Here is a 13,209-nt window from a genome sequence, read left to right on the forward strand (position 1 = left end):
AAGAGACACAAAGGATCTCAGAAAGAGGTCAAGAAAAATTGTTGGACTGAGAGAAGCAGGAAAAGAAGTCAGAACAGCAAAACCAGAGGGAAAAATAGCTCAGGCAGTAAAGCAAAGTTAGGTTTTTCTTTATGTATGCCAGCAAAAAGAGGAAATACAAAAGTGGGATTCTAGAACGTAGGGTCTGTTTTAAGCAGTTTTCTTTTCCCCATAGACACAGAATAGGAGAATAACCTTAGTAATTTTTGCCCTGTCAGGTGAAAAAAAAAGAGGAATGCATGGAGAGGCAAAATCAGAAATAATTAACACTTTTGCTCAATGTTCTCCAAACAAGAGGTTGAAAAAGGATCACAGATGCAGATACAGAGGAGAGGGTTTGCACAAACTAGCAAAACTGAAAATGAGCAAGGCAATGTAGTCAGATGGAGTATTATGTATACTACTTGCAATTAACAGCCCACTACAGACATGGTACAAAATGGAAAATCACTCAAAATAACCACCCTGCTTTTAAGATAATATAGGCTTTATGAAGAAGAGCCAGATTGCTAAATTTACCTACATGCACCATCTATGGGAACTGAGCTTTCTCTCTCCCTGCTCCAAGCATTGCAAAATCAAATGCAATATGGTTTTTATTTGGTTTACAAAGAAAGTTTTGAATAAATTCACATCTACCACACAAAACAATCCTAAAAAATTCTTATCTGCTGAAAGGGCAGTCCCTTCAGGGTACAATTTAGACAAAACTTTATTTGTAAATAAATTCTCAAAAAAATCATATTGCATTTGGTTTGCAGAGGACTGGAGCTTGGAAGAGGGAGGGAGTCAGCTCTTTTAACCCTCAGTTCCCAGTTTGATGGCATATAGACGGTGTAAGCAGGTCAGCTTAGTGATGCCGAAGTTCTTCAGAAAGCCTGTATTATCTTAAGAGCAGGGGGGTTCTTTTGAGCGATTTGCTGGATGGAACAGACCCTAGAATACCATACTGACCTGATTACAAGGCAAGGATTTTGTGACAGTGTGTGTCAACTTCTCATTTTTTGGGCACCTTCCATTTCATTTTCAGATGTGTATTATAACAACAAAATGGGAGAAAATCAATGGGGGAAAAAAAGGACTTATTTTTCTGAGAAAATATTGGAGTTTATTTTGGTGAAAGAAGCCAGGACAGTACATATCAATATACATATGTATCATATATTTAAACATATATTATAAAGATGAGAATCCTAGAGCAGGGATTCCAAAACTTTTTATGAAGACGGACACATAACTTTCAAATCATTGATTGGGCAAGATTAACATTTTAAATGACCTCTTCTCAACTCCTACCTCCATCTCCTCTCAGTCCTTCCCCCCTCTTTGTGTCTCTCCTGGCCACTTTCCTCCCTCCTCTTACATCGCAGCTTTTCCCCTCTCTCCTTTCTCCCCCCACCCAATGTCTTACCTCATCCTTCCCAATCTCCCCTAGTCTTCTCCCAGGACATAGTTCCCTGTGCCTTCCCCTTCTCAGCAGTGGCTCCAGTGGCAGCTTTAGCCTTCCTTCTTAACAGCAACTCTGGGACTCCCTCCAGCACAGTTCCAGTGGTTTTTCCAGCCCCTCTCTCCAGCAGCTGCAGCAAGTCTTGGCTGCCTTCCGGCTTTGGTGGTGGATCCCAGCTCCCTCCTCTACTGCAACTTCCTCCTTCCTCCTGCAGTGCGGGCATGCAGCTGTGGTTGCACCATGCCCCATACTTCTTTGCTGCATGTGCAGTCTTTTTCCCCATTCCTGTGCATGCTCCACTGTTGGCTTTCTAGGACAGGAGATGCCAGAAGGCATCACAGTCCTGTAGCTAGGTTTAGAAATTAAACCCAGGAGCTTAAACCCTAGGCCAAGAGCCTCCCCTCATAGACTGGGCATAAGAACATAAGATATGCCATACTGGGTCAGGCCAAGGTTCCATCAAGCCCAGCATTCTGTTTCCAACAGTGGCCAATCCAAGTCACAAGTACCTGGCAAGTATCCAAACATTAAATAGATCTCAAGCTACTATTCCTTATTAATTAATAGCAGTTTATGGATTTTTCCTCTAGGAACTTATCCAAACCTTTTTAAACCCAGTTACACTAACTGCTGTAACCACATCCTCTGGCAATGAATTCCAGAGCTTAACTATGCGCTGAAAGAAAAATAATTTTCTTCGATTTGTTTTAAATGAGCTACTTGCTAACATCATGGGCTGCCCCCTTGTCCTATTATCTGAGAGAGTAAATAACCGATTTACATTAACCTGTTTAAGTCCTTTCATGATTTTATAGACCTCTATCATATGCCTTCCTCAGTCATCTCTTCTCCAAACTGAACAGCCCTAACTTCTTCAGCCTTTCCTCATAGGGGAAGCTATTCCATGCCTCTTATTTTGGTCACCCTTCTCTGCACTTTCTCCAGTGCAATTATATCTTTTTTGAGATGTAGCGACCAGAACTGCACACAGTATTCAAGTTGCGGTCTCAACATGGAGGATACAGAGGCATTATGCCATCCACTATTTCCCATGCCCTTCCTAATAATTCCTAACATTGTTTGTTTTTTTTGATCGCAACAGCACATTGGGCAGACGATTTCAATGTATTATCCACTGTGATGCCTAGATCTCTTTCCTGGGTGGTAACTCCTAAGAAAGAACCTAACATTGTGTAACTACAGCAAGGATTATTTTTCTCTATATGCAACGCCTTGTACTTGTCCACATTAAATTTTATCTGCCATTTGGAAGCCCAGTCTTCCAGTCTCACAAGGTCTTCCTGCAATTTATCACAATTAGCTTAAGATTTAACTACTCTTCATAATTTTGTGTCATTCACATATGTGACCACCACACTAGTCATACCTCTTTCCAGCTCATTTATAAATATATTAAAAAGCACCAGTCCAAGTACAGATCCCTGAAGCACTCCACTGTTTACCTTTTTCTACTATGAAAACATAATTTAATCCTACTGTCTGTATCCTATCTTTTAACCAGTTTGTAATCCACGAAAGGACATTGCCTCCTATCCCATGACTTTTTAGTTTTCTTAGAAGCCTCTCATATGAGCCTTTGTCGAACGCCTTCTGAAAATCCAAATACACCACATCTACCGGTTGACCTTTGTCCACATGTTTATTAACTCCTTCAAAAAAGTATAGGAGATTTGTGAGGCAAGACTTCCCTTGGGTAAATCCATGCTGGCTCTGTCTCATCAAACCATGTCTATCTAAATGTTTGTGATTTTATTCTTTATAACAGTTTCCACGATTTTTCCCGCCACTGAGGTCAGGCTATTGAAGCAAAGCTCATCTTTCCAAGCTAAACACTGCCACTGACGTGCTCAGGCAAAGACCATCCTGCCTCCCATGCTCTCATCCTGGCATTAAATCCCCGAATGCAATACTGCTAATAATACCCTCAAGCCAAGAGTTATATCAGGTGTCAAGGCTTTGCCTTGAAGAAGCCAAAGCCTTCAGCTTTGGCTTCTTCAAGGCAAATTTTCCCTTCAAGTAATAACACAAACTAGCAATATTTTTTTTTCTTTTAAGGATAACAGATTTAGAAAAGGTATGCATAATTGGTATAATAATATGTACATGGGATACCAAAATAAATTCTTAGGGTTGGTTAAATATAAATGCTGTACACCAAAACAATTTCAGAGCTAAATAAAAGATACATTTTATTTAAAAAAAAAAAAAAAAAAAAGTTGTGAAACTATGGGATCTGCTCCCCCCCAAAAAAAGATAGATTTCAGTGTGGTTGGATTAGGTCAAAATTAACAAGGCATCATATTATGGGCAGTTTGAACTAAATAGAGAAGAACTGAGCTATCATTGTTTCTAAGAGGCACTGGACTGGTTGAGGGAGGGACTTTTTCTACTTAGTCCAGAAGGGGTAGAGCGGTTGGAGGGCCAGGACAGACATAGTGGTACACTAGATAAGTAGATTGCTCCCATCACCCCTCCCCCACAGCACAGGCAATGCCTACTGTAACAAGGAAGACAGCATCTACGTCTTCCACCTGATGAGCCATGTGCTGAGGTGAGCAAGCTCTAGAGGGGAGGGACCGCAGGAAGTCCCCAGGCAAATAAGAGGTGATGGGACTCTCTTCCAGGCCTAAAGAAAGTCACCAAACAAACTCAGCCTGCAGAACCTGTTAAACCGTGCACACCTTTTAACGAAAGAGCCCACACACGAGCAAGATTTCTACAGCAATGCCTAACATGTTAATAAAAAAAAAAAAAAAAAAAAAGCAATTGCAAATCATGTATTGCTACTGCTGTTTTTCCTGCTGTTAAAATGAAACTAGTAACAAATAGCATTGCTGCGTTGACTAAAACCATGGTCTCTCTACACCTGAGGTCAAGCGACAGTAGTCTTTGCCAATTCACTTCCAAGACCCCCCAGTTTGACAAAGCTATACGACAGTAAGCATGCCATCTTTCCTATGTGAACTTTAAGTGCAAAGATTTCATGGTACAATAAAAAAAAAACACTTGAAGAAATACATATTTGTTACATTAAAATGAAATATCATCAATAAATGCAAAATCAAATAAGCAAATTGAGAAATACAAGCCATGGGCCAATAATATTAGCTATGTTATAGTACGTAAAACCATTTTATTACTTTAGAGATTTGGCGTGGGAAAGAGGACAATGAAAAACTGTAATGGGAAATCCTGTAATAAATCAAAGCACATCACAGCATTCACTGCCCTGAGTACAATTATCTATTGGGGTATATTTCGTTAGCCATCTTGCACTGCATCAGGCCTAAGTTTACCCAGACTGAGCAAAGGCATTCCCCAGGAACAGCGTTAGGAAGGGGTTGAAATGTACGCACATGCTTTTGCACTTTAGAAAAGTATATGCATGTAAATTCTCCTGAAAAATATCTGTGCACAAATTAGCAGGTGTAATTTTGTGTTGGCAGATAAGTTGGGATATTTTTCAAAATGAATTTATACACACGAGTTCACTTGTGAAACCAGTATAACTTCTGTGCATATTTGAATGAAAATTTAGGCGGGGTGTTAGAAAATTACCCCCAAAGAGCAAGATGATACACAAAAATCAATCCTTTCAAGGCTCTCTCTTTTCTCACTTTTTCCTTGAAGGGCACCAATAGGTTGTCAGGTGGGGGGAAAGGATTATTAAGTTTTAATACTTTTTTTTTAGAAATACTGTTGCCCCATTTTGACACTTATGAGCCTCGCCTTTCCTCTAGTCTTTGTGTTTATATTTTAAGAGTAGAGGGCGGAAAGCACTCAGAGGAAAGGCACTCTCCATCTCTGTTCTCACCAAGGGATAGAGAGTAGGCCAGATCACATCAAATGCAAACACATTAGTGAATGAAATTATTAATTTTGCAATTAAATTTAAATTTAGACATTGCACATTTCTAATCCTCTACATTACTATGTTATTGCCACCAGAAAAGTTTTTAAAAGGCATTTCTGATTTCTCTATCTCCATTCATGCAGCTTGTCCCATGCTAGATATAAGATACCTTGCTCATCGGACATTCGTCTCTATCCCATGGAGATAACAAGTTTACGGAAAACACCATTTACAGTAAGCAAACAGGATGAATCAGCCATAACATGTGCATGATGTCATACAGCTTTTGCTCTACAGAGCATGTGCGGGAATTCCGGCTCAGGTGTTGCCTCGTGAGCCCCTTCAATCAATTTCATAGCTAAATCTAGTTAGGTAGCTGATTCTACAGGGAGGTAGATGGTATTTAGTATGGCTAATTCATCCTGTCTATAGAAAACATTGTTTACAATACACAATCTTCCTTTGTCAATTGATAAGCAGGGCGGAATTATCAATTACATGTGGGAAGTCCATGCTGAGGGTTACAGTAAGCATTTACTGAATTAGCAACCTGGACCCCACCATGGAGAACAGACTACTGGGTGAAGAGGCTACACAAAACTGCTTGTCCAAATTTACTGTCAATCTGCCCAGATAATAATAGGATGCAAAGGTGTGTACTGATGATCATATGAACTCTGAAGATGTCTTCGAGAGGCACGCCTCACAGATCTACTGATGCGGCCATAGCTCTAATTTATTGAGCCATAATGGAGTCTGTAATTTGTATGCCTGCTAATTTATAGCAGTGCATGAATACAGGCTGCTAACCAGTTGGACAACGTGCATTTAGCAACTGTTATGCCTAGTCTCTTAGGATAATACAAGATGAATAACTGGGAAACCTAACCAATGAGGCAGAGTTCTTTTTCAGTAATAAGCCAAGGCTCTTTTACAGTCTAACATATGAAGAGCTTTCTCATCTTCTTGTGCATGAGGCCTTTGGAAGAACACAGACGTTATGTATAGCTCAAAAATTAATATATAACGACAAGGGTGAATGGCTTAACACAGCTTTGAGGTTACATACACCACAGAAAAATTTACGCTCCGCTAACAAAGCTCTATTATCAATTCCCTTGATAACGTTGGTGCGTTTAACACAGGTCAGAGATTGAGCATTGTCATTAGCAGGCCCCATTCTATGGAATGGAATTCCGCTCGAATTAAGAACCCAGAAAAACCATGTTATTTAAAGGATTGCTAAAAGCATGACTATCAACAGGCATTCAGTAAGGATTAGGAGAGATAAGCAATAGCAGGATATGTATGGAATTTTTCTTTTTTCTTTGGGGTATTACACGTTAAAATTTTTTAGCTAAACATTACATTTTTATTATTTATTTTTTAGTTAAGTTTTAATATATTGTTAAAGTTCAAGTACCTGTTTTATTTTTAATAGTATATTTTATGATTTTGTACCGGATTTTTATTATGTTGGCACTGTTAATTTTATATTGTAACTTTTGTGCCTGGATGTAAACCGTTGAGATGGGATAAAATTCCCGAACGACGGTCTATAAAAGAAACCAAATAAATAAATAAATATATAAACAAATTAAGTGATGGATTGATTCATATGGAAAGCTGATACTACATTTGGTAGAAACTACAGTCAGGTGCAGATGATTACCTTACTGTGGAAGAACTGCATATAAGGAGGATAATGAACAAAAGCCTGAAGTTTGCCAACTCTTCTGGCAGAGGTTGCTGCTGACAAGGAAAACCACTTTCCATGTAAAAAAAAAAAAAACAACTTTAGAGAAGCAGACTACAAGGGTTCAAAACAGTGGCTTCATCAATTGTGCTACAACAACGTTTAGATCCCATGGAATAGGTGGTTTTTACAACTGGAGATCTGGGGGTGAATTTTCAAAGAGTTAGACGTGTAAATCCAGAGCACGTATCCACCCCCCTTCTGGATAAAGGGGAGGATTGTTTGGAGGGAATTAAATTTTGAATTTTTCCCAGAGAATATGCTTGTTTAGGCTTCTTAAATCCAGGATAGGTCTCAGTCCCCCAGATTTCTTGGGGGATGAGGAAGTAGCAGGACTAGAACTCCTGACCATGGAGACTGGGTGGAACTGGTTCTATGGTGCACTGTTTGAGCAGTGATTCCTCCTCCAGGCAGAATTGCATTGAGACAGATCCAGATTGAAGGCTGAGTGATGAAGCAGCAAGGGAAGCCTGGAAAAATGCAAGTAGTTTCTAGATGACACAATCTTGAAAATCCAGTTATCCTTGGTGATCTTTCCACACCTCTAGGTAGTAATGGATTCTCCCCCCTATTTGGGAGAGTAGTTGCTGGGTTTGCAAGCTGGCCAAAAACTTGGCCTAGGCTTGGGCTGGATTTGTTTCGTTCCTTTTGATTGACTGTGTTCTTCTCATTGTCAAGAATGAGTGGGAAGAAGTTGTTGATATTGCAAAGCAGAGACAGCATCCAGTGGCACTGAAATTGCCAGAAGGGGGTGTCTGGAAATTTGGCCTTTTAAAAGTGTACTAGTAATGCAGAGCATAAGACTGTTCCAGTCATGTGGAAAGGGATTGTACTGCCACGTGCTGTTCCTTTGAGTTACTGTTTCGCTGAGCTTTTCTCCAAAAAAAGATCACTCAGACCGGGTACGTGTGACAACTTTTAATGGACATCCTTGCAGAAGGTACTGACTTTCAAACCAGGCAATGCAGCAATCTGCAAGGGAGTTGGAGGAGGAGTGCGAAGTGGTATAAAATGCCTCAGACAGATTGTATCATGGCATATACACTCGTCAACATCCAACAGTGGCTGAGGGTATGCGACTCTGCTATCACCAGTCAGAAGAAAAGAATTTAGTTTTTGTATACAATCATGTAATCTGAGAAAACAACCCCTCATTTAATTTAGAATTGATGAGCAAACCTCCATGCATTAAGCAAGAAGCTTTAAAACATTTTCTTGCCAAAATTGTTCAGTAGTCTAGGATCCTTTCTTACAAGATTATTTGAATATATTCCTGTTTTATTTGCTCTTTTACGAGCTGATTCCACTACAACTGATTGGTGGGGCAATTGTACAAGCCCAAAACCTGGGGATTTTTAAACCCTGTATTTGAAATCAAGTTTCCTTGCTACTAAGACACAAGAAATGGGGTTTTCCCACATTCTCATTTGTAATTCTTGCAGGATATGGTAGATATGAATAGCTATAGGTCCACTGGTGTTTCCAGAAACTGAAAGAGGCCCAGGACTTCCGTATGAGGATCTTCAACAATATGTACATTTACTTCAAGGGCTTTCCCTAAGTTGTCTAAAAACTTGGAAAAGGAAAGGTCTTCCGGAGAAGACAAGTGTTCTGGAAGTTCTAGAAGGGGGATCAGAGAGAACACCGATCCAAGATTTAAATAATGAAGATGGTAACTGAGGAGTCCTCTGTTGCCTCGAAAGAGAATACTCCTGGTGTACATCCCTGAAGAGGCTAGAGTCCACTGCAAGCAAATGCCATGGGCCAGAAGCTCCTTGCAAGGGTTCTCATGGAAAATCCGCATGAATTAGGGATACTGGGACTCTTTCTAAAGAGAGAAAAGATAATATCTTGGAAAGGAGAGGTTGGATGAAACCGTCCTTATCCTTAGTCACCAATGTGGTAAATAAATTCTTTACATCTCCACTACTTAGTCAAGTGGCTGATGTGCCCTTTGACCTCCTGTGGAAGGTAGAATATCTTCTGATACTAGAATAGACTGTTGTAGAATTTAGAAAGGAAGTAGACTGAAAATGAGAAACACCAGAAAGCAAATGGGATCTGGTGTTTCTAGATCTAGCCCTTGTGCGAGTAATTTTGCTGGCGAGAGTGGTCTAATAATTGATAGTGGAAGGGGGATGATGTCCCTTTCTGCTGCTATTGAGTCTAGTCTGGCCAGCATATGACTATGTAGGAGGAGGATTCCTGCAGTTGAATGGGTAAAGCTGTCTAGGATCGATGCTCTGAGGCTTGACGCATCAAGAACTTTTGCATCAATGGTGCCAGGGCCTTCTGCTTCAGCAGTATCAATGGCGTTTTGTGCGCAAATGGTGCCTTGTGCGTTGACAGCATTGATGGAGCCTTGCGAGTCACTGATGCCCACTGCTTTGGCAATTCCACAGAGTAGCACTTCCTCTTCTTTAATGCATGACTGCTATGTTTATTTGACCCCCCGAGGACTCAGCCTGTTCTGCCGATGCGGAAGATACTTTGGAGGAACTAGTGGTCAACTCTATTCCCATGAGGCAATGAGACTGCGCTTCAGAAAGAAGACAGGCTGCAGCTTCTCTTAGACTTAAACAGCTCCTCTGTTTTTGGCCCTGGATCTCTGCGTTTGCGGGGACATTAATCCACAATTGTAACAACTGGCAATTATAGCACAAATCATGACCAGCTGTAATAGATATTTTCCTGCCACAACTATAGTCCTTAAATCTACTTACTGTGGTCTTTTTCTTTCCAGACATCGTGAGGAAAAAATTCTTCTCTTTTTTCCCTCCCCCCCCCCCCCCAAAAGAGGTAGGAATGAAAAGCTACCTCTTTGGGCACTGCTGAGGCAGCAAGGCAACTGTTTTAGACAGAATTAGAAAGATTTCACAGAAAATGGAGAGAGAGAGCGCAAGAGAGAGAGAGACACACAGAGAGAGAGAGAGAGATACATGTCTGTGCTGTGCACAGAAAAAAAAAAAAAGACAAAAGACTGAGGGAGCTCATGAGGCAATGCCCAAGTGGGGATTCCTGCACATGTTCAGTAGAGCAAAATCTTTTCTAGCTGTGAAAGAGAGGTCCATTTGATGCTGCTGGATGAATCACATGTTATGGCTGATTCCTCCCATTCACATTTTTTTTGGTACACTTTGCACAGGCCAGCATTTTGTGAGATTCCAAAGAGTTTGTAACATGCAGGCACTTATTGAGTCTTAAATCAAAGCAAGTGAGCAAATTTCCAAACTTTTCTACAAATCATTTTTCCATGGTTCTGTGGAAAACTAGGTTGGCAGCACCACATCACAAAGCACATTGCACACTTCATGTCTGGGAACAAGTGGCTTTAAAACAAATCACTTAAGAAAACAAGGTCTTCATTGTGATTAGTCAGCAGGTATCCACAGTGGTTTCCTCCCAGTCATTAAGGAAAGGTGGAAAAGGTGCCAGAAGTGCAGTCATTCAACAAGAATTATGGGAACAGCACAATGATTTGAAACACCTGTCACAGTCTGCACACCTTACATGCTCTTTCTTGACAAAATATTCAATTTTTGCAATGCTTTACAATTTACGGCAACTTACCAATGACTAGGTTATAAATAATTAGCTACAAAAGCATTCTTAGAATCCAACACTGATAATTTCTTTAAGTAGTTTGCATAAAAATGCAAACGTCTGGCTGGTTGTCAGCCAAAACCGAGAAAGCGGAAGTCACGCCCTGAAACCGTTGGCATCAGTCACATGATGGTAGTGGCAACATGCCATCTCTGGTTCCACTTCACATCAAATAAAAAAAACAGGAGTATCGCTCTGCTTCTTCTTGGGTAAGAGCCACATGTAAAGTCTGAGCTACAGGCAGCAGACAGCTCCTTTTTAACTTTTTGGCGGAGACAAAGAACTTGTATAATTTAAGGGCCCTCACCCACTGGCGATATGACAATGTAATGATCATTGCTAAAGCAAGACGATTAAACCTCATCCCCCCTCCTAAAAAATAAAAAAATTGGCAGAAATGTTCTAATTCACTCAGCTTCCTGGTGTTCAGATAAGGAAATCAGTAGTGCACCCATGTGCCAATGACTTCTCTCATTGTAAGAATAACAAAGTGTCTGAATTTCCTCTCCTTTGTACAGCTGTTCTTGTAACACTGAACAAGGAATCACTGGTTAAAAGCAAACATACAGCACAGGAGCAAAACTGAAATTTGTCTTTCTCCCCACCCTCTCCCCTTCCAGCTAATTCCTCTCCACAAGACTCTTTTTACCAATACTACATAATCTCATTAAGCAAGAATTACAACTACCTATCACAACCAAAGAAGCTATCAACAACAGAGAAAACGGTCCCTAAAGACTTTAACTAGATCCCCCTTTAACTTCAAAAGCAGAAACACTAAAGTAGCAAATCTGTTCTGCCTTCTTAGTTCCAACCAAGTTGGGTTGCAGCAGATCCCGGACTCTCTCTCTCTCTCTCCCCCTCCCTCCCACCTCCGCAAAGCCTCCCAACTGGGCTTTAGGCTGCTCATTCATGGGGAATGAATGAGCAGCCTAAACCCCCTACCCCCCCCGTACACCTTTCAATCTCCCTCAAATAACCTTTCTCCGAATAAACACCATAGCCCAAGTAATACTGGTGGCTTTCAAGTCCTCATGAGTCCCTCCTTAAGTAAATGAAACCTGTACTTAAGTTACTGATACCTATACTCAAGTTAATGAGACCTGTGCACTCCGTCATCTGTACATAGTTTCCCTCTATTCCTATAGTTTTCATTCCTTTACTTCTCATCTCTCTATCTGCCTTGTTCTCCTCTCTTCCCCATCCCCACATTGTTAATTGTTATTGCCAGTTATTTATTTACTATCATTATTATAAATATTGTTTTATCGTTACACTGTATTTTCCACCTGAGTTCATTGTAAACCGGCATGATGTGCTGCACGAATGTCGGTAAATAAAAGTTAATAAATAAATAAATAAATAAATAAAGACCAACCAACCAAACGTAGTGCATGAAGATTGCAGCAAAGAGTCTAAAAACAACTCTCGAAAGAATGAAGGGGAAACATAAGAACATAAGAAGATGCCATACTGGGTCAGACCAAGGATCCATCAAGCCCAGCATCCTGTTTACAACAGTGGCCAATTCAGGCCATAAGAACCTGGAAAGTTCTCAAAAATTAAGTCTATTCCATGCTACTATTGCTAGTAAAAGCAGTGGCTATTTTCTAAGTCTACTTAATTAATAGCAGGTAATGGACTTCTCCTCCAAGAACTTTTTTAAACACAGCTATACTAACTCACTAACCACATCCTCTCAACAAATTCCAGAGTTTAATTGTGCGTTGAGTGAAAAAGAACTTTCTCCGATTAGTTTTAAATGTGCCCCATGCTAACTTCATGAGTGCCCCCTAGTCTTTCTATTATCCGAAAAAGTAAATAACTGATTCACATTTACCCGTTCTAGACCTCTCATGATTTTAAACATCTTTATCATATCCCCCCTCAGCCGTCTCTTCTCCAAGCTGAAAAGTCCTAAGCTCTTTAGTCTTTCCTCATAGGGGAGCTGTTCCATCCCCTTTATCATTTTGGTCGCCCTTCTCTGTACCTGTACCTCTAAAGTGCACATATCTTACCCACTATCAAGTCGAGCACACTGTTTAACTCGCGGTTGGACGCACGTCCATAACCCCTTACTCCATAATGGGTTTAGCGCGTCCAATCCCCTGGGAAACTAGCAGCGCTCATCACAGGCAAATGCATGTTGATGAGGCTATTAGCTATTCTCCCTCAATCAAAAAAAAAAGTGCGCGCCCCACCCGCACATTTTTACCCTCTGAAATTAATGCCTGCCAAAAGCAAGCGTTAATTTCTGAGCATCCCCAAAAAAAGTGTACAGAAAAGCAGAAAATACTGCTTTTCTGTACTTCCTCTGACTTAATATTGTGGCAATATTGTCGGAGGATCAAAAAGGGCAGAAAGCAAAAAAAAACAAAAAAAAAAAAGTGTGCCGGCAGTCAGGTTAGGAAAAGGGACACTCAATTAACAAGCGTCCATTTTCCTAACCCATGGCTTTGCACAGGATAGGAAAACAGACGCTCGTAAAGT

At 40.5% G+C, this 13,209-nt stretch overlaps 1 protein-coding gene across 1 annotated transcript in view; it reads right to left on the minus strand.

The window, feature by feature from the left end:
* LRRC1 (leucine rich repeat containing 1) overlaps positions 1–13,209 on the minus strand; it is a 248,198-nt gene that overhangs the window by 125,883 nt on the left and 109,106 nt on the right. The gene's annotated exons all lie outside the window — the stretch shown is intronic.

Source organism: Rhinatrema bivittatum, chromosome 3, assembly GCF_901001135.1.
Source record: "Rhinatrema bivittatum chromosome 3, aRhiBiv1.1, whole genome shotgun sequence".
NCBI classification, from domain to species: domain Eukaryota; kingdom Metazoa; phylum Chordata; class Amphibia; order Gymnophiona; family Rhinatrematidae; genus Rhinatrema; species Rhinatrema bivittatum.